The sequence below is a fragment of the Mandrillus leucophaeus genome, unplaced genomic scaffold (assembly GCF_000951045.1).
Source record: "Mandrillus leucophaeus isolate KB7577 unplaced genomic scaffold, Mleu.le_1.0 Scaffold80, whole genome shotgun sequence".
NCBI classification, from domain to species: Eukaryota; Metazoa; Chordata; class Mammalia; order Primates; family Cercopithecidae; genus Mandrillus; species Mandrillus leucophaeus.
Genome location: NW_012108697.1, coordinates 4,534,796 through 4,553,371, shown reverse-complemented (window position 1 = coordinate 4,553,371; position 18,576 = coordinate 4,534,796).

The following is an 18,576-nucleotide window of genomic DNA, read 5'->3' as shown; positions in this document are numbered from 1 at the left end:
TTGCTCTCCTAGCCATCTCACTCTGTGTATTTGTTTGCTAGGGCTGCCATAACCAAATACCAAAGATGGTGTGGCTCAAACAACAGAAACTTACCTTCTTACAGTTTTGGAGGCCAGGAGTCCTACACCAGATCAAGATGTAGGCAGGTCTGTTTTCTTCTGAGAACTCTCTCTCTGGCTTGTGGATGGCCACCTTCTTGCTGTGTCCTCACAAGACCTTTTCTCTGTGTGCCCCATTCTTGACCTCTGTCTCTCCTTATAAGGACAGCAGTCATATTGAATTAAGACCCTACTCTTATGACTTTAACCTTAATTACCTCATTAAAGGTCCTATCTCCAAATACAATCATATCATGGGTTAGGGATATGAATTCTGGGGGACACAATACAGTCCATAGTATTATTTCACTGTTGTCTAGATTAGAGAAAACACGCGCATATGTACACACAAATACATGGTTTCAAGTTAGGCAAAAGAATCGAGTTTTGCAGGAGAATTCTGCCAGCTATATTCAGACAGGAAAGCTGCCAAGTCTAAGGGAGTCAGATGTTTGGCACGAGGTCACAGTAAGCTGAGGGCCTTGCCTGATGTTCCCTCTGAGCATGGCCTTGGCCCACAGGCATTGATCATATAGCAGTAATATTGAGCTCATGCATTGGATGTGCAACTCACTTGGTTCTAAGTTGACAATATTTAGGGTAGGCAATACTTATTTATTAAGTTGGTGCAAAAATAATTGTGGCCATTGAAAGTAATGACAAGGCTGAGGAGGGTGGCTCACGAGGTCAAGAGATCGAGACTATCCTGGCCATCATGGTGAAACCCTGTCTTTACTAAAAATACAGAAATTAGCTGGGTGTGGTGGTGCATGCCTATAGTCCCAGCTATTCAGGAGGCTGAGGCAGGAGAATCGCTTGAACCCAGGAGGCGGAGGTTGCAGTGAGCCGAGATTGAGCCACTGCACTCCAGCCTGGTGAAAGAGCAAGAGTCTGTCTCAAAAAAGAAAAAAAGTAATGAAAAAAGTGCAATAACTTTTGCACCAACCTAATATTTATTTTTTGGAGACAGAGTCTTGTTCTGTCATGTAGGCTGGAGAGCAGTAGCATGATCTTGGCTCACTAAAACCTCTGCCTCCTGGGTTCAAGCAGTTCTCGTGCCTCAGCCTCCTGAGTAGCTGGGATTTCAGGCACCCATCCCCATGCCCAGCTAATTTTTTCGTATTTTTAGTAGAGGTGGGGTTTCACAATGTTGCCCAGGCTGGTCTCAAACTCCTGAGCTCAGGTAATTCACCCGCCTGAGTCTTCCAAAGTGCTAGCATTATAGGCGTGAGCCACCGTGCCTGGCCGAGGGTAGGCCATATTTAAATTTATAGATGCTGTGAGTTCACTCCTGATTATTAAATGTATAGCCATTAATTTGGGTTTCCCCCATGGTCACTCTCTCCTGCCCTGTTGCCATGCCTGGAGAGCCACAGAGACCACAGCAAAGACTTTGACCTACATCCTTTGAAATTTAGTGGCCTCAGATCACCAATTCCTCCAATTCCTCCACGGTTCTTCTCTTATCTCAAATCCTATTGATTTTTCAAGTCTTTTATCCCCACCCACCACCTGGTGTGATTTGAAAGCCGGCTTTTCACCTCTGTCCTCTCTCAGATTCCTCCTTATCAGGACAATTTAAAGTGCTCCTTTCCTCCTAGACCAAGTGCACCTGTCGTACACCTGGCTTTTCTCATGGGCTTCTCCCCTGCAGCTTCCACATGTTTATTTCCTTAAGAGCCAGGTGGTGTGGGTGCAGAAAGAGACTGAGAGATCAGGGAAGGAGAGCTTTGGAGGAGGTGTGTCCTTTATCTAAAAGGCTGAATCTACAGGCTTTGAATTCACCTGAGGAAAAAGAGTGATGAGAGGGAGGGTTCTTATTATCAAGAGGGTAATATGCTCAAGCAATACACGCAGTGAAAAATAAGCATCCTATTCAAAGAAATCACAAGCTCATGAATGGTCCAGAAAGCCACTTTGATCTGCCTGCCTTAATGTTTCTCTTCAGTTTGTGTCAAAATCAAAATGTACTAGTCTTATTTTAGGAAAGCCACATTTGTAGATGAACACAGTATATGCCTCTCTAAGGGGCCCTGAAATATTCCAAATACATTTTTTTTTTCAGTTGTAAAAACCAAGTCATGGTAAAGTCAGAGGCACAATGTGTGAGCTCCATAGCTCCTTTGGGGGTGGAGGCAGTGGCATCGTTGATGCCCTCATGTTCCTCGTTCATGATGGCTCCTTTACCTGGGCTTTTTCCATTGAGGCCTGAGTGATGATAAACCGGTTTCTGAGAGAGGACCCAGGAGTACTTTGTCTTGATCTAATATCAACGGACACTTTGGGAGGCCGAGGCGGGTGGATCACTTGAGGTCAGGAGTTTGAGACCAGCCTGGCCAACATGGTGAAACTTCATCTCTACTAAAAACACAAAAATTAGCCAGATGTGGTAGTACACACTTGTAATCCCAGCTACATGAGAGGCTGAGGCAGGAGAATTACTTGAACACGGGAGGTCAAGGTTGCAGTGAGCTGAGATTGTACCATCGCACTCTGGCTTGGGCAACAGAGTGAGACTTCGTCTCCAAAAAAAAACCCAAAAAAAAACCCCCCAAAAAAACCCCCCAAAAAAATGATGGAGCCTCCTGGGCACCCAGAAATGGAAAGGGAGAGACACAGGGGCTTTTCCAAGCTGCACACTCTTTTATGCGAGGCAGCAGCTTTCTTCTACACACCTCCAACCCCTCTAACCCCTCTTGTAATGTTTCTGAGAAGAGCATTTCAGTTAGTATAGTGCTAACTTCGCCCACGGGGAAAAAACATGCACACTTAAGGTGTCAGCAAGACAGTCATCCCAATGAGGAATTCATTTTATTTTAATGTCAATATCTATATTCATACACACATATATACGATGCAGATGTAGGTACCATATATATTATATACATAGATCTTAAAATGAGACTAATTGCACATGAATATAAATCTTTTCCTGTATCTACATCTATATCTACATACATATATATACTGGAATGATGTGGGGTAGCAGTTGGGGCCTCAGAGCTTTCATGTGTCCCTGAGGAGACAGGTTCCTTGACTACTGTAAACCCTGGGATGGGCACCATGACCACCTGCAGCATTCTTTTCCCCGGAATTACTGAATAAGGAGGGGAAAATAAATCTTTCTGGGGGGAAGCTTGACCTTTTCCAGATGTGCTAGACATCTCTGAGTGGTGTGACAAGCAGCTCAGGACTTCCCGGCCATTCACAGTGTGGGAGAGGTGCCTGTCTTGTGACACTGGTCAAACAAATACCCTCAATTTGGGTCCAGCTGGGCGCAAATGTGACAGTAAGCACAGCGAGTTTGGAATCTGTTGAGTTTCATGATTTATTTTTTTATTCCTAGGCAATTTGCTAACTTCTAACAATTCCAGAAATGAATTCACTCTTGACTCATCGGGAAAATGTGTAGGATGTGAACTGGGAGCCAGGGAGTCTTGGGTTAAACTGTCAGCTCTTGCACTGGTCAGCTGTGTGAACTTGATAGTTACTGAATCTCTCTGGGGTGAATTTCCTTGTCTGTAAAATAAAGCATTACATGACCTACTTCATGGAGTGGTCAGGATGCCTGAGCAATGTTCTCTTCCCTCCCCAACCACTGCCCTTCTTTTCTGAATTCCTTCCTCCTCTCTTTTTCCTCCATCCTTCCCTCAGGTTCTGTATTTCCCATACCAAATCTTGGTATATTTTTTGGGAAATATCCAAAAGCTCAGCTGGAGGAGCACAGACAGAGCCCACGGATGGGGCTGGCTGGGAGAACACTATGGGCATGGGAGGGCCCAGCAGACAGGATTGTCTAGGTAGGGAAGGTTAGATCAGGATTTGGGGACCTGCAGCCTACCAAGGGCAGAAGGCCTGGCTGTGCACCCCACTTCTTGTCAACAGAGTCAGGGGCCTACTGGAAGATACTACACGCCAGTCATGGGTCACGATCAGAGGCTTCAGATGACTGACTGTGGGTGCCTGCAGCAGGTGTTCAGAGTAGGGAGGGCCACTTCAGGAGCCCTGGAGTCCATCTGTGACCCAACAGGCTTACGCCGAAGGGTGCTTGGGAGAGTTGGATTGGGACAAGTCTCCTTCTGATTGGGTAGGACTCTTCTGCTCCTTTTAAAATTTCAGTTCTAATTTCCTTCTCACCATTGCTTAGCTGGCTCCAAATCCGCAGAATGCACTGGGAATATGGATCACATTAGAATCACTTGAGTGTCATTCTGATTATTTGCCACGGCTAATATGGATATTTTTCTAAAGCAGGCTCAAAGGAGAATGAATGTATGTTCTCCCCAAATTAATTTGTTGTGAAAACAAAGTCACTTCAATTCCCTGGATTCCTTTAAATACTTGATCTTTCCTCTAGTTTTCTGGCCCTGGTCCTTCATGACCCATCTCTTTTCTGGGAACTATTTTCCTGGCTTAGAATCCCAGCCCTGCTCTGAATGAGGAAGAGGGGAGGCTGTCCCCAGATCACTTTGGAGGAGCCAATGGGAGGCCCCCCTCCCCAGTCTTTTGAGCAATAGAGGCGCACGCCAAGGTCCTCAGCAGAGACTGTTTCTTAACGTCTGTCTGAAAATAGCTTCCCTGTCATAAAGTGGGCCCCAAGGGAGTTGCCAAACTGTCCAAGGAAACTATATATATGTACATTTTTAATATGTGCATTACATATATGTAAATATATATGCATTATATATAAAATATAAAACATATATAAAAATTATAAGTTTTATTCGTGCAATCTTCTACACAGTTTGAATTTAGTTTTTTGGCTTTTGAAAATGAGTCATTTAATGTCAACTGTTTTCCCAGATCATTCTCAAACCTCCTTCTCCCAGTCCCTCTCCAGCCTGGCTAGAGCCTGAATCAAAGCTGACACATGAGAGTATGTCCTGGTAGGAATTAGGGTTTGCTGCTGTTGCCCTTTCACCTGGCTTCCTGGCTGATTGGGCATGGCTTAGATCAGGGTACTGTGAATTTTGTGAATAAATTTTTCTTCTATCCTTCTCATTTACTTTAAATTATTTTACTTATTCTTCAAGCATATATAAAATATTTGCTATATCCCAGATGCTGTGCTCAGTGCTGCAGGGAAGAGGGATCTGAAATTGAATGTGGGTTGTGGCCTTGGCAAGGGTCTTGCAGATTGGTCAGAGGGGTAAGCTATGTTCCCAACATTACAAGGGAAATAATAATGACATTTGTTGAATTCTTACTATTTGTTAGACTGTGTTAACTAGTTTTCATATATGATTGTCTTTAATTTTTATAATACTCAAAGCATGTATTTTTCCCATCTTAGAGACGAGAAAGCAAAGGGTGGTGGAAGAGATTAGCTTGCTCTAGCTCCTAGGACTAGAGCAAGGATTTGAAGCCAGATCCATCGAGCTCCAGGCCTGATAATGTAAAAAGTGATCAGTACCACAATAGTGATAATTCTTTTATTTCTCATTTCTTATCCAAAAAACAGGTATGGCCACCCTGCCATCCTCCTCACAGGGCGGTTGAAAGGATAAAAGTGAACGTGAGAAAGTGCATTGAGCTGTTTTAAGAGCCACAGGGAGAGACCGGTGGTACTTGTGTGTGTATGTGTGTAGTTTATGGTTAGACAGTCCAGGGAGAAAAGAAGACAGCCTGTTTGACCTTTCCACCCACATCAACTGCATCAGAATCTCTAAGGAAGGGGGGCCCCATGTGACGCTACGCTCATTAGTAGGGAGCAAATCCAGACCTGCCCTGTCCTAGCTATGTGACTGCTATGGTTTGAATGTTTAGCCCCTCGAATACCATGTTGAAATCCGATCCCCAATGTCGGAGGTGGGGCCTAATGGGAGGTGTTTGGGTCATGAAGGTGGGCGTCTAATGAGTGTCTTGGTGCCATCCTCATGGTAACCAGTGCGTTCTCTCTGTATGATTTCCTGCCAGAGCTGGTTTGTAAAAGGAGCTTGGTGCCTCTCCTCTCCTCTCTTGCTTCCTCTCTCACCATGCTGGCTCTCCTTCCCCTTCCATCATGAGTGGAAGCAGCCAGAGGCCTTTACCAGATACCCAATTGTACAGCCAGCATAATTGCAAGCCAAATATTAAATCTTTTTTTCTTTATAAATTACCCAGCCTCAGGTATTTTTTCATAACAACACAAACAGACTAAGACAATGACCTTGGCCAAGTAAATTCCCCTTGGAGAGCCTCAGATGTCTTATTTGTAAGTCAGGAAAATGATACCTGCTCTTAGAAGGATTGCAGTGACAATGGATCGCGGCTGTTAAGCATTTGGCATAGGATGGGTGCCTGGTCAGGGTGTGTTGGATATCCCTTCCTTCTTCTGATTTTTCCAACTTCCTGGCGTCTTGCTTTCTCTGTAGTCCATATTGTGGTCCCACTTTCATGAGGACAAGTTAGCAGCATATGCTAAATTAATTTCTGAGATCTTGGCTACTAAGTGTTTCTGGTTTAATACCCACCTTCCTCGGCTGCTGGAAGAGGAAAGAGATGGGAAAACACTCAGAATCCACAGGGATGACTCTGTAACATGGAATTCCAGGCTCTGCCAGAGGTTGGGGAGAAGGTCACCATGGAGGAAGTGGCTAACTCTAAGCCCCTGCTAGGCTACCTTCTGACTCTTTGAGAACATCTAGTACTTGAACCCCTGCATCTTGCATTTTTGTTTGTCTGCAGTTGTTTAGCCCCTCTTCTCTCTGGTTTCCTTTGCCTTGATTTTTCTCCACTAAAAAGTGGAGGAAAAACAGAAGAAAACAGCCATCTCCCTTCAAATGGGCTGTGTTCACAGTTTCCATGGAAAGAACCCACCCCTTGAAGGGCGGCAGAAGAGGTGTTAGAGTCTGACAAATGTCAAGAGAAATTGATCACAGGAAGGTAAGATGGCAGGGAATCAATTGCTCTCCCTCCTGGGAAGACACATTGGACAGACAAGCTGTCAAGAAGGACATGCACAGCTTGTACCTTGTAGCTGTGTTTGGGGTGGAGGAGGGTGCCACCTCCTTTCATCTTTGTTTATCCAACATCCTCAATGTGTGCAGTATAGCTCTCGGTAATATGAAAGATACATATGTGATCTCTGGCCCCAGGAGCCCCAGACTCACCAAGGAGGCAAAGCATAGAACTCAGGAAACTCTTGGCAACTCATCTTGGGGATATTGGGTTCTCAGCCAAGGTGCAGGAGACCCAGAGTTCAGTTCATCCTACTAGGCTCAGAGCAGCTTCCTGAGAGAGCTGATCCTGATGGCCATGACAGGGCGGGGGTGTGACTATTTTTTAAAGCATGTTCACATCTTTGCACAGAGTGAGATACGTCAAACATGTTGCAATAAAACTCTGTTCATAACACTAGGGCGGGCTCATTCTGGTGCTTGCCATGCTAAGTGCTGTATGTCTGTGAGCTGCTCTAGTAAGTGTTATTATTTTTGCTGTTGTGGTTTTCCAACATTTTCTGTCAAAGGCTCAGATACCATGCCTAGGTGAGGCAGTCATTGCACAGGTATACTGCTGTGACTCACTTGAAAATCCTTTGATGAATCTGAAGCCCAAATTTCATTGTGGGTCCCTCCCCAGGAAATTGCTGATGAACTGAGAGAAGATACTGTGTTCCTGGGCTCCTGATGACCTGTCCCGGGTCATCACGGCCATGCCCCTTGAACTGGATACTTCTGCCATGCTGAGCTATCATGTGGGCCATGCGGACTCATGCCTTTGCCCAGGTAGCTCCTTCTGTTCCTCAGAACGCTGCTTCCTCCCACCGTGCTCCACCTGGAGGACACCTACTCATCCTCAGAAGCTTTCAGCCTCAGCCCTTCCCCTGTACCTCTGTACAGTCTTCCCAAAGAAGGCTGAAGTGCTCCTCCTTTGTGTCCCAGCACACTCTACACACACCTTCATCACAGCAATTCCTTTGCATCAATTTTTCCCACCAGCCTCTAAACTCCTTTAAGCGTGGGGACTGGACCCTGCTCACCACTGTTTCTTCACCCAGCTCCTAGCACTGGCCTGGTCCATGGTAGGACTCTACACATGTTTGTTTAATGACTAAAGGACCATGAGGGGGACAGAAACAGTACCAGACTGAGAATCAAGGGACATGAACTTTAGACCAAACTTGGGTGGGGGGCAAATAACCGTGTGACCTTGGCCAAAGCAGCCCCACCTGTGTGAGATTCCCTTCACAAGAGCACGTGGGGAAGTACAGGTAAGAGGTCAAGGTTACAGAGAGTTGTCTTCATTTCAGGGTAGGCCTGTGACCGATATGGAGAAGAGCCAGGGGACAAGCTTTTCATCACGAAAGGAAACACACAAAGGTCGGACTCATTCCAAATATGAAGCCCTCAAAACCAGTAATTTAATCATCTACATGAATTGAATGTATAGTTCCGGAAAGGATGCACAGGGCCTGGAGTTTGGTTCCAGTGTCCCCTGTTGGCTGGGCTGGATGACTTTGGGGAAGGCCTCTCTGACTCTCAGGTACCTCAAACATGCTTGTCCATTATTTGTCAAATGTAGCTGCCCTCACAAGGATGCTGCGAGCATCATGGCAGGTGATTTACAGGAAAGCACTTGGGAAGCCATGGGGTGCTTAGAAACAGAGGGGTTGCAGGAGTGGCTGCTGTGGGAGGCCCCCTGCACCCCAGGTGCTGAGAGTCTTGGCCTTGAGGGTGCATAGCTGTGACCTTCTGAGACCTGCCCTCAGAGCAACAGGTGTCTCCTCACAGAGGGTCCCCTCCACTCTCCCTACCTCCAACAGCCCCTGGGTATTGCTTCTGATGTGGAAGAAGACTGGCCTCCTTGCCATAGGAAGGGAGCAATGTGTGGTGCAATTGGCGCCCCGGCAGGCTCCTCCAGGGTGGCCTGTAAATCCCTAAACAGTGTCTCTTAAGTGCGTTGCTGTCATAGTCATTCTGTAAATTCTCCAGAGAAGGTCATCTAATCATAAATATCAAAGTCAATAAGAGAACAAGAGTTACTACATCTAGCTTTCAAACACAGCCTTCAGAGCCCTGGGGATCTGGAGGGATGCCCCTGGGACTGCTGGGGTGTGTGTGTGCGTGTGTGAAAAACGGAGCCCACAGGGTGGTGAGGGCTTCCCTGGACCATTCACCCTCCACATTTTGATGATGAGGCAGCTGAGGCCCAGAGAAGTGAAGTGATTTCCTCAAGATCACACAGCTAGTCAGAAGCAGAGCAGCGTCCAGAACTCAGCTTCCCTTAATCCAAGATGAATACCCTTTCAATGGCACCTCTCCACCAGCCAGAGCCCTGCCAGGAAACACAAGGCTGATGGATGATTTGGTGAAAGGAAGGCTTGCAGAGCAGTGGGTAGGGTTATGAGGATCAACAAGGGATATTGAGGCACCCACAGAAAAAGCAAGAGCAGGGGTCTTTGCTACCTCTTGGCTTGAAGCATCAAGGTCAGAAAACAGTGTTATTGGAACCCAGTGAGAAATGAGGGGGAGAAGTGGCTGCCCAGTAGGGGCTGATATGCAGAGGGGAGAAGCCCCTGCCAGCACAGTGGCCCAAAGATGGCCCTCTGACCCCTACCTGACCCTCGAGTCTTCTCACCTGCTGGTAGGCAAGCAGCAAAGGAGCCCTGAAGATGCATTTCCTGGAGACAAACCCCCAGGGCAGAGAAGGATGGAGATTGATGCCAAGGAGGCAAACAGAATGACCACCATGACTTCATGATGTAGCCATTCCCTCCTCCAGGGGAGTGGACAGTGACAGGGCAAGACTCCAGCACATTGCAGGGCAGGTTTCCTGACCCCTCTGTGTACTTTGTAGTGAATTTAGTATTTGTGAATGTGCTTCATGTTCTCTCAGCCTCAGAGCCATCTACTGTTCTGACAGGGGCTTGTCTTCCTGAGGACCATGGTGGAGGAAAATGCTCCTCTTGTGAGAATAAGAGAATGAGTGACAGGACAGAGAATTCCCTGGTCAACTCTCTACCAGAAATGTACCAGGTTCCACGGTAGATGGGCTCTGCAGAGTTGGCATGAATGATTCACGGGAGTGTGCTTGGTGAGTTTGGACAAACATTGAAATTGGGTTTCGCTAACAAAACCCTACTCCACCATGACAGGCAGGGTGCCTTGAATCCTAATTTTCAGATTCTGAGGGACAGCATTTGCATGCTGTCTCTATGAAGACTTTATTCAAAGCTTGCTATTGATTGTGGTCTTGCACGTCCTAAAGAGACAGCTTGCTTCTACAGAAATAATTCTATGATTTATGAAATGCTGTCCCCTTTATAAATTCTTTCCCCTGAGGAGCAGACCCTCTCCTTGGCAGAAATTCTTCAGGGAATGCCCAGGGGACCAAGCAACACTCGTTATTTTTAAGTTGAGCATATTCACACTGATTTCAAGGACAGTGTATGCACTTGTTGATTCAATAAACATGATCCTGCATAAGGAATTATTGAGTAGAAGGCTATGCTGGAAGGTGGAATAGAGAATCTGCCCTCACATTTCCAGAACTCAACATGACCAAAGGAAGTGATGCACATTAAAATTATGATTCTGTTTTACACGGTCAGGCCTAGAGCATCTGCCACTACAGTCTGTTGGCTGCTTGCCTTGCCACGCAAATTTGCTTTCCATCCAGCCCAATTTGCTCTAGTGAGGGTCTCCCTGGATGTCATTAGCAATGCTTTATCTTCTGATAATGTGAGGAGTGTTGTGCCTCTGAACATTATTGCCTGCAGATTCTGGTGCGTGCAGTGAAGAAAGTTGATGGTATCTCAGTAGATCTTACCCTTGGGAAGTTTCTTTCTCTACTTTGCATTCTTTTACTAGGGCTTTAGAAAATCTGTTTAACTTCGAGGCATCCCCACATTATATAGGCTGGATATGCAAAAGTCAGTCTAGAAGGAGCTAGTTTTTGAAATTTCTCATAGGTCTTCACAGAAATTGTTAGAGAAGCTGATATAATTATATAGCTTATAAATTATATGGACAAGCTGGGCATGGTGGCTCATGCCTGTAATCCCAGAACTTTGGGAGGTTGAGGTGGGTGGATAACTTGAGCCTGGGAGTTTGAGATCAGCCTGGGCAGCATGACAAAACCCCATCTCTTCTAAAAATAAAAAAAAAATTAGCTGAGTATGGTGGCCCATGCCTGTATTCTCAGCTACTCCAGAGGCTGAGGTGAGTGGATCACTTTAGCCTGGGAGGTCAAGGTTGCAGTGAGTAATGATTGTGCCACTTGGGCAACAGAGTGAGACCCTGTCTCACATATATATATGTACAAGCTAAGAATGCCTCTGCCTTTTAGTATTTGGTAGAGGCGACAACTTGTCAGCTATTTCCTTTTCATTCCTCTTTTACTCAATAAATATTTATTGAGAAATGATTGTGTTTAAGGCATGTGGTAGGCACTGGGGATATGGCTATAAAAGAGGACCAAAAAATCCTGTGTAAATGTAGCTTTTTATTTAAAATGTAGTGGAATCTTTTGGTACATTGATCCATCTCCCATCATCTATTCATGTTTGTTTCACATTGACTTGCATTGCCACATAATTCCATGTGGCTGAAAGAGCTTCAGAGAAACACTAAGCCCCATGCCATTATCAATAATTTAGCTAACAGGTCAAGTAAATCTACAGCCTATGCAGAGTGAGGGGACCATGGTGCCTGAGACCTTGTTAGTAGGACTGGAGGATTGGGGTATAAGGTTTCCCATGTGATGAGAAGGATGTAGAATGTCATTTGAAAGGGGGAGAAAATCTTATGGTACATAACTTTTCTCTGGTATCTCTTGATATTTAAATTTATAATCTTTCATTGATAGCTGCATGCATTCATTCAAGAAATGTAGATTAGACTCCAGCCATGTGCTAAGTAATAGGAATATAGAGATGAATACAATGTCATCTGTGCCTTCAAAGGGTCACAGATGATTAATCTTCAGGAAATATGAAACTAGAAGTCAAGATGTGTCTCCTTTGTTCTCCAATCTCAAGCTATTTGATAGTTTGAAAGAGGTGCTGTTTTTGTCCTCATGACTATTTTCCCAGAAGGTTGGGTCAGGCTCTCAACATTCCCTAGTGGTGGACTTCAGCACCTGCACCTTTGGGATCCCTTGGTGGTAGGGTTTCTGGCAATCAAATATTCACGTAGACTTGGGCTGGGTGTGGAAACTCAAGGGTAGCATAGTGTTTTTCAGCAGGCATTCTGGGGCCAAGACTGCCCAAATGTGAGTCTAGCTCTCTGCTTACTAGTTGGATGACCACAGGTAAAGTTACTTACCTCTTCTTCCTCCCATTTACTCATATGTAAAATGGAGATAATTATAGTTTCTAAATCATACGTAGATCTCTTCTGTATGAAAGTGTGGTGGTGGGTATGTGATTGTGTATTTCTTAAAATGCATAGAATGACAAACCACAAAAAATATATCTTACTGTATGTAAATACAGAAAAATCAACCAGTATATATGTGTGTGCGGGAGAGTTAGAATGCAGACTTAGGGCAAAAGAATGTAACTGCATTTTAAAACAAATCATGTAATCCCACTGAAAGGAAGAAAGGAGTTAACTGAAGGAAACTTGGAATGCAGTGTATGTTTAAAGTATCTAGTAAAACAGACAAAAGAATTGCACAGAAACATAATACTGCAGTTGGTAAATTTGTTTCTCACAAGGGTTTGGGTTAACAATTCTGAAGGTGCTTAAGTTTATCCTGATCATGACTAACGATTTTTGAATCTGAGGAATCTCTCTTTTACCCTGAAAATTTCCTACTATCATGTTTTTGGATGTATCCTTTCCTTCCCTTCATCATCTATTTTCCTTACTTCTTGCTCTTTCTTCCATACTCTTTACTTCTCTTCCACATTCCCCATCTGCTATCTCTATGCATTACTTTGAGTAAGTTTTGATATTGAATGTTCACTTACTAATTCCCTCTTTGGTTGGCTATGTCTACGGTTTAACCAGTTATTTACCTATGTTTTCTCTTTTTCTTTAAATTTCAGTGATTATATTTTTATTTCATAAAATTCTGTTTAAATATGTCTAAAACGTATTTTTTTCTAAATTATTTTCTTGACTCAGAGCTTCTATAGTTACATTTATCTTTTTGAAAAATATTTTACAACTGTGTTAAAAATGTTCCACTTAATCTATTTTAACTTTTTATTTTTTGGAAAATTTTAGGCTTACAGGAAAGTTCTAAAAATATTACTGAGAAGGCCTGTAAACCCTTTACCCTACCTTCCTGTATATTAATGTTTTACATAACCATAGAAGAATAATCTCAGAAATTAACCTTGGTACAATATCATTAAACTACAGAATTTATTCAGACTTCAGCCGTTTCTCCACTAATGTCCTTTCTCTATTCTAAGATCCAATCAGATCCCATGTGGCATTTATTTCCCTATTTCCTCAATCTCCTTCAATCTGTGACAATTTCTCTTTCTTTTCTTGTCTTTGGTGACCTCAACACTTTCGAAGAGCACTGGTCAGTTATTTTGTCGATAGTCCCTCAGTTCAGGTTGGTTTAACATTTTCTCCTGATTATACTGAGCTTATGTATTATTGAGGAGATGCTGCAGAGGTGGTGTGCCTTTCTCAGTGCCTCGCACCAGGGAGCACATGATATTGATAAATACTACTGATGATGTTGACCTCAATTCCTTGGTTAAGGTGGCATCTGTCAGGATCCTTCACTGTAAAGCTATTATAGCCCCCTTTTTAGTTACTAAGAATTTTGGAGATACTTTGAGACTATATAAATATTTGGTTTCTGCTTAAATTTCTCCCCACTCATTTTAGCATCTTTTTATGGATCTTGTTTGCATTGATTATTTTTGTGGTGTTTTAATAGTGATTTTGTATTTCCCTCATTCTTCCACATTTACGAATTGAAATTTCTTCTGTAAAGAGAAATTGTCTTGTTTCTCTTTCTCTCTTTTTAAATCTATCTTAACATGGACCCATGGAGATTTATTTTATTAACTGGGGGTATAATTCAGTTCTACCCTTACTTGTTTTGTTGCTCAAGTTATTCTAATTTTGGCTGTTAGGAATTCTTTCAGGTTGGCATCTGTGCTCTTTCAACACAGCACCGTCTTTTAGAAAAGCACTTCTTTACTTTCTGACATCAGAAGAAGATCCAGACTCATCTTTCTTTTATACTGCCTCAACTGTGGAATTAATCTGTTCTCCAAGGAGCTCTTATTTCTTTTATGGAGAAATGGTATTTAGAAACCAAGTTCTGGGTGCTAGGTGTGCTCACTGCAACCTGGGTATCATTGTCTCAGCAGACAGAGATAGGAAAAATGTATGTGTGTACTAACTCATATACACGCACAGCTCTCTCCCATCCCCCACTCCAAAATACAAAAATGCTGGGTTCATGTTGATACATCCCACTCTAATCCAGCACCATAAGATTCACTCTGGCCTGCTTTTCCTTTACTTATTTGTAATTTCTTTCTCCTACATAGTAAGAAACTGGCTCTCACTGTCTATAATGTATTTACTTACTTGTTTAACTTTAGTGTACTACAAACATATATTGCATTCCAGAGTTACTTAGTTCAGTTACCTTTTTCCTCAGGGTGGCTATGAGATTAATTTGAAATGTAGTTAGTCATTTATCAGTCTGCCTTCCAACTCTTCATCCCCCACATGCTGGTTGATTAAAACTATGTGCAGTACTATGGATTTTAACAAATGTCCAGACATGTACTTGTCACCATAGTCCCCTACAGAACAGGTGTATCATCCCTGAAATTCCCTGCTGTCCTTTTACATTCAACCCTCTCTCCAGCAGCCATTAATTTATTTTGCTTTCCTATAGTTCTGCCTTTTCCAGAGATTCATATAAATGAGATTGTTTAATATGTAGCTTTTGGGGCATGGGTTCTTTTATATAATAAGGTGCATTTAAGATTAATACGTGTCCCATGCATCAGTTGTCCATTCCTTTATTGCTGAGTAACATTCCATGGTAATAGTAAAAAACAAAACAAAACAAAAAAACAAAAATATATTCCATGGTATGAACGTACCACAGTTTGTTGGTCTGTTCGTCAGCTGAAGGACATTTGGATTGTTTTAGTTTGAGGAGATTATAAATAAAACTGTAATAAACATTCATATGTGGGGGTTGATGTGAACATAAGTTTTCATTTTTCTTGGGTAGATAACTAGGAGTGGCATTGATGGATCATATGGTAGGCGTGTGCTTATATTTGTGTAAGGATCTACCAAACTATTCCCAAAGTGGCTGTTTGAATTCCAACCAACAGTTTTTTGTAAGCATTCCAGTTGCTCTGTATTCTCATGAGCAAATGATATTGTTAGTGTTTTCTGATTTTAGACCTTCTAATAAGTATGTAGTAGTATCTCATTATGTTTTCTACATTTCTGTAATAATGCTGAAAATCCTTCCATATACTTATTTGTTATCCATCAGTCTTTTTAAATGAAGTGTCTATTCATATCTTTGGCCCATTTTTCTATTTGGTTGTTTGTTTTCTGGTTGAGTTTTGAGGGTTCTTTACTATATGCTGGATAAAAGTCCTTTGTCAGAAACATTATTTGCAAATAATTTCTCTCAGTCTATTCTTCTTACCTTTTTAGCAGTCTTTTACAGAACAAAGGTTTTAAATTTTAATAACGTCCAATATTTTTTTGGATTGTGCTTTGGGTGTAGGATCATTGCCTAACCCAAGGCCACCTAGATTTTCTTTTAGAAGCATTACAGTTACATACGTTTCATTTGTAACCTATGCAGCTAATTCTTGTGTCAATTGTAAGGGATAGGAAAAGGTTTAATTTTGGGACATGAATGTCAAATTGTTTTGGTACTTTTTTTTTTTTTTTTTTTTTTGAGATGGACTCTCCCTCTGTCACCCAGGCTGGAGTGCAGTGGTGCAATCTCAGCTCACTGCAACCTCCGCCTCCTAGGTTCAAGTGATTCTCCTGACTCAGCCTCCTGAGTAGCTGGAACAACAGGCACCTGCCACCATGCCCAGCTAATTTTTGTATTTTTAGTAGAGATGGGGTCTCATCATATTGGCCAGGCTGGTCTCAAACTCCTGACCTTGTGATCTGCCCACCTCAGCTTCCCAAAGTGCTGGGATTACAGGCATGAGTCACCATGCCTTGCCAGCACCATTTGTTAAAAACACTCTCCTGATGGCCGAATAGGAACAGCTCCAGCCTCCAGCTCCCAGCGTGAGCAGCACAGAAGCCAGGTGATTTCTGCATTTCCAACTGAGGTACTGGGTTCATCTCACTGGGGCGTGTTGGACAGTGGGTGCAGGACAGTGGGTGCAGCACAACAAGCGAGAGTTGAAGCAGGGCGAGGCATCGCCTCACCTGGGAAGTGCAAGGGGGAAGGGAATTCCCTTTCCTAGCCAAGGGAAACTGTGACACACAACACCTGGAAAATCAGATCACTCCCACCCTAATACTGTGCTTTACCAAGGGTCTTAGCAAATGACACACCAGGAGATTATATCCTGCACCTGGCTCGGAGGGTCCCACACCCACGGAGCCTCCCTCATTGCTAGCACAGCAGTCTGAGATCTAACCGCAAGGTAGCAGCAAGGCTGGGGGAGGAGCGGCTGCCATTGCTGAGGCTTAAGTAGGTAAACAAAGCCTCCAGGAAGCTCGAACTGGGTGGAGCTCACCACAGCTCAAGGAGGCCTGCCTGCCTCTGTAGACTCCACCTCTGGGGACAGGGAATAGCCAAACAAAAGGCAGCAGAAACCTCTGCAGATGTAAATGTTCCTGTCTGACAGCTTTGAAGAGAGTAGTGATTTTCCCAGCATGGAGTTTGAGATCTGAGAACAGACAGACTGTCTGCTCAAGTGGGTCCCTGACCCCCAAGTAGCCTAACTGGGAGACATCCCCCACTAGCGGCAGACTGACACCTCACACCTCACATGGCCGGGTACACCTCTGAGACGAAGCTTCCAGAGGAATGATCAGGCAGCAACATTTGCTGTTCAGCAATATTCACTCTTCTGCAGCCTCTGCTGCTGATACCCAGGCAAACAGGGTCTGGAGTAGACCTCGAGCAAACTCCAACAGACCTGCAGCTGAGGGTCCTGACTGTTAGAAGGAAAACTAACAAACAGAAAGGACATCCACACCAAAACCCCATCTGTATGTCACCATCATCAAAGACCAAAGGTAGATAAAACCTCAAAGATGGGGAAAAAGCAGTACAGAAAAGCTGGAAATTCTAAAATTCAGAGCACCTCTCCCCCTCTAAAGGAATGCAGCTCCTCACCAGCAATGGAACAAAGCTGGACAGAGAATGACTTTGACAGTTGGGAGAAGACTTCAGAGAATCAAACTTCTCCAAGCTAAAGGAGGAATTACAAACTCAGTGCAAAGAAACTGAAAACCTTGCAAAAAGATTTGACAAATGGCTAACTAGAATAACCAATGCAGAGAAGTCCTTAAACAACCTGATAGAGATGAAAACCATGACACAAAAACTATGTGACAAATGCTCAAGCTTCAGTAAACAACTCGATCAACTGGAAGAAAGGGTATCAGTGATTGAAGATCAAATGAATGAAATGAAGCAAGAAGAGAAGTTTAGAGAAAAAAGAGTAAAAAGAAATGAACAAAGCCTCTAAGAAATACGGGACTATGTGAAAAGACCAAATCTACATCTGATTGGTGTACCTGAAAGTGACAGGGAGAATGGAACCAAGTACGAAAACACTTTTCAGGATATTATCCAGGAGAAATTCCCGAACCTTAGCAAGGCAGGCCAACATTCAAATTCAGGAAATACAGAGAACGCCACAAAGATACTCTCGAGAAGAGCAACTCTGAGACACATAATTGTCAGATTCACTAAAGTTGAAATGAAGGAAAAAATGTTAAGGGCAGCCAGAGAGAAAGGTCGGGTTACCCACAAAGGGAAGCCCATCAGACTAACAGCGGATCTCTTGGCAGAAACTCTACAAGCCAGAAGAGAGTGGGGGGCAATATTCAACAGTCTTAAAAGAATTTTAAACCCAGAATTTCATATCCAGCCAAACTAAGTTTCATAAGTGAAGGAGAAATACAATCCTTTACAGATAAGCAAATGCTGAGATTTTGTCACCACCAGGCCTGCCCTACAAGAGCTCCTGAAGGAAGCACTAAAAAACATGGAAAGGAACAACCGGTACCAGCCACTGCAAAACCATGCCCAAATGTAAAGACCATCGATGCTAGGAAGAAACTGCATCAAGTAACGAGCAAAATAACCAGCTAACATCATAATGACAGGATCAAGTTCACACATAACAATATTAACCTTAACTGTAAATGGACTAAATGCTCCAATTAAAAGACACAGACTGGCAAATTGGATAAAGAGTCAAGACCCATCAATTTGCTGTATCCAGGAGACCCATCTCACATGCAGAGACACACATAGGCTCAAAATAAAGGGATGGAGGAAGATCTACCAAGCAAATGGAAAACAATAAAAAGGCAGGGATTGCAATCCTAGTCT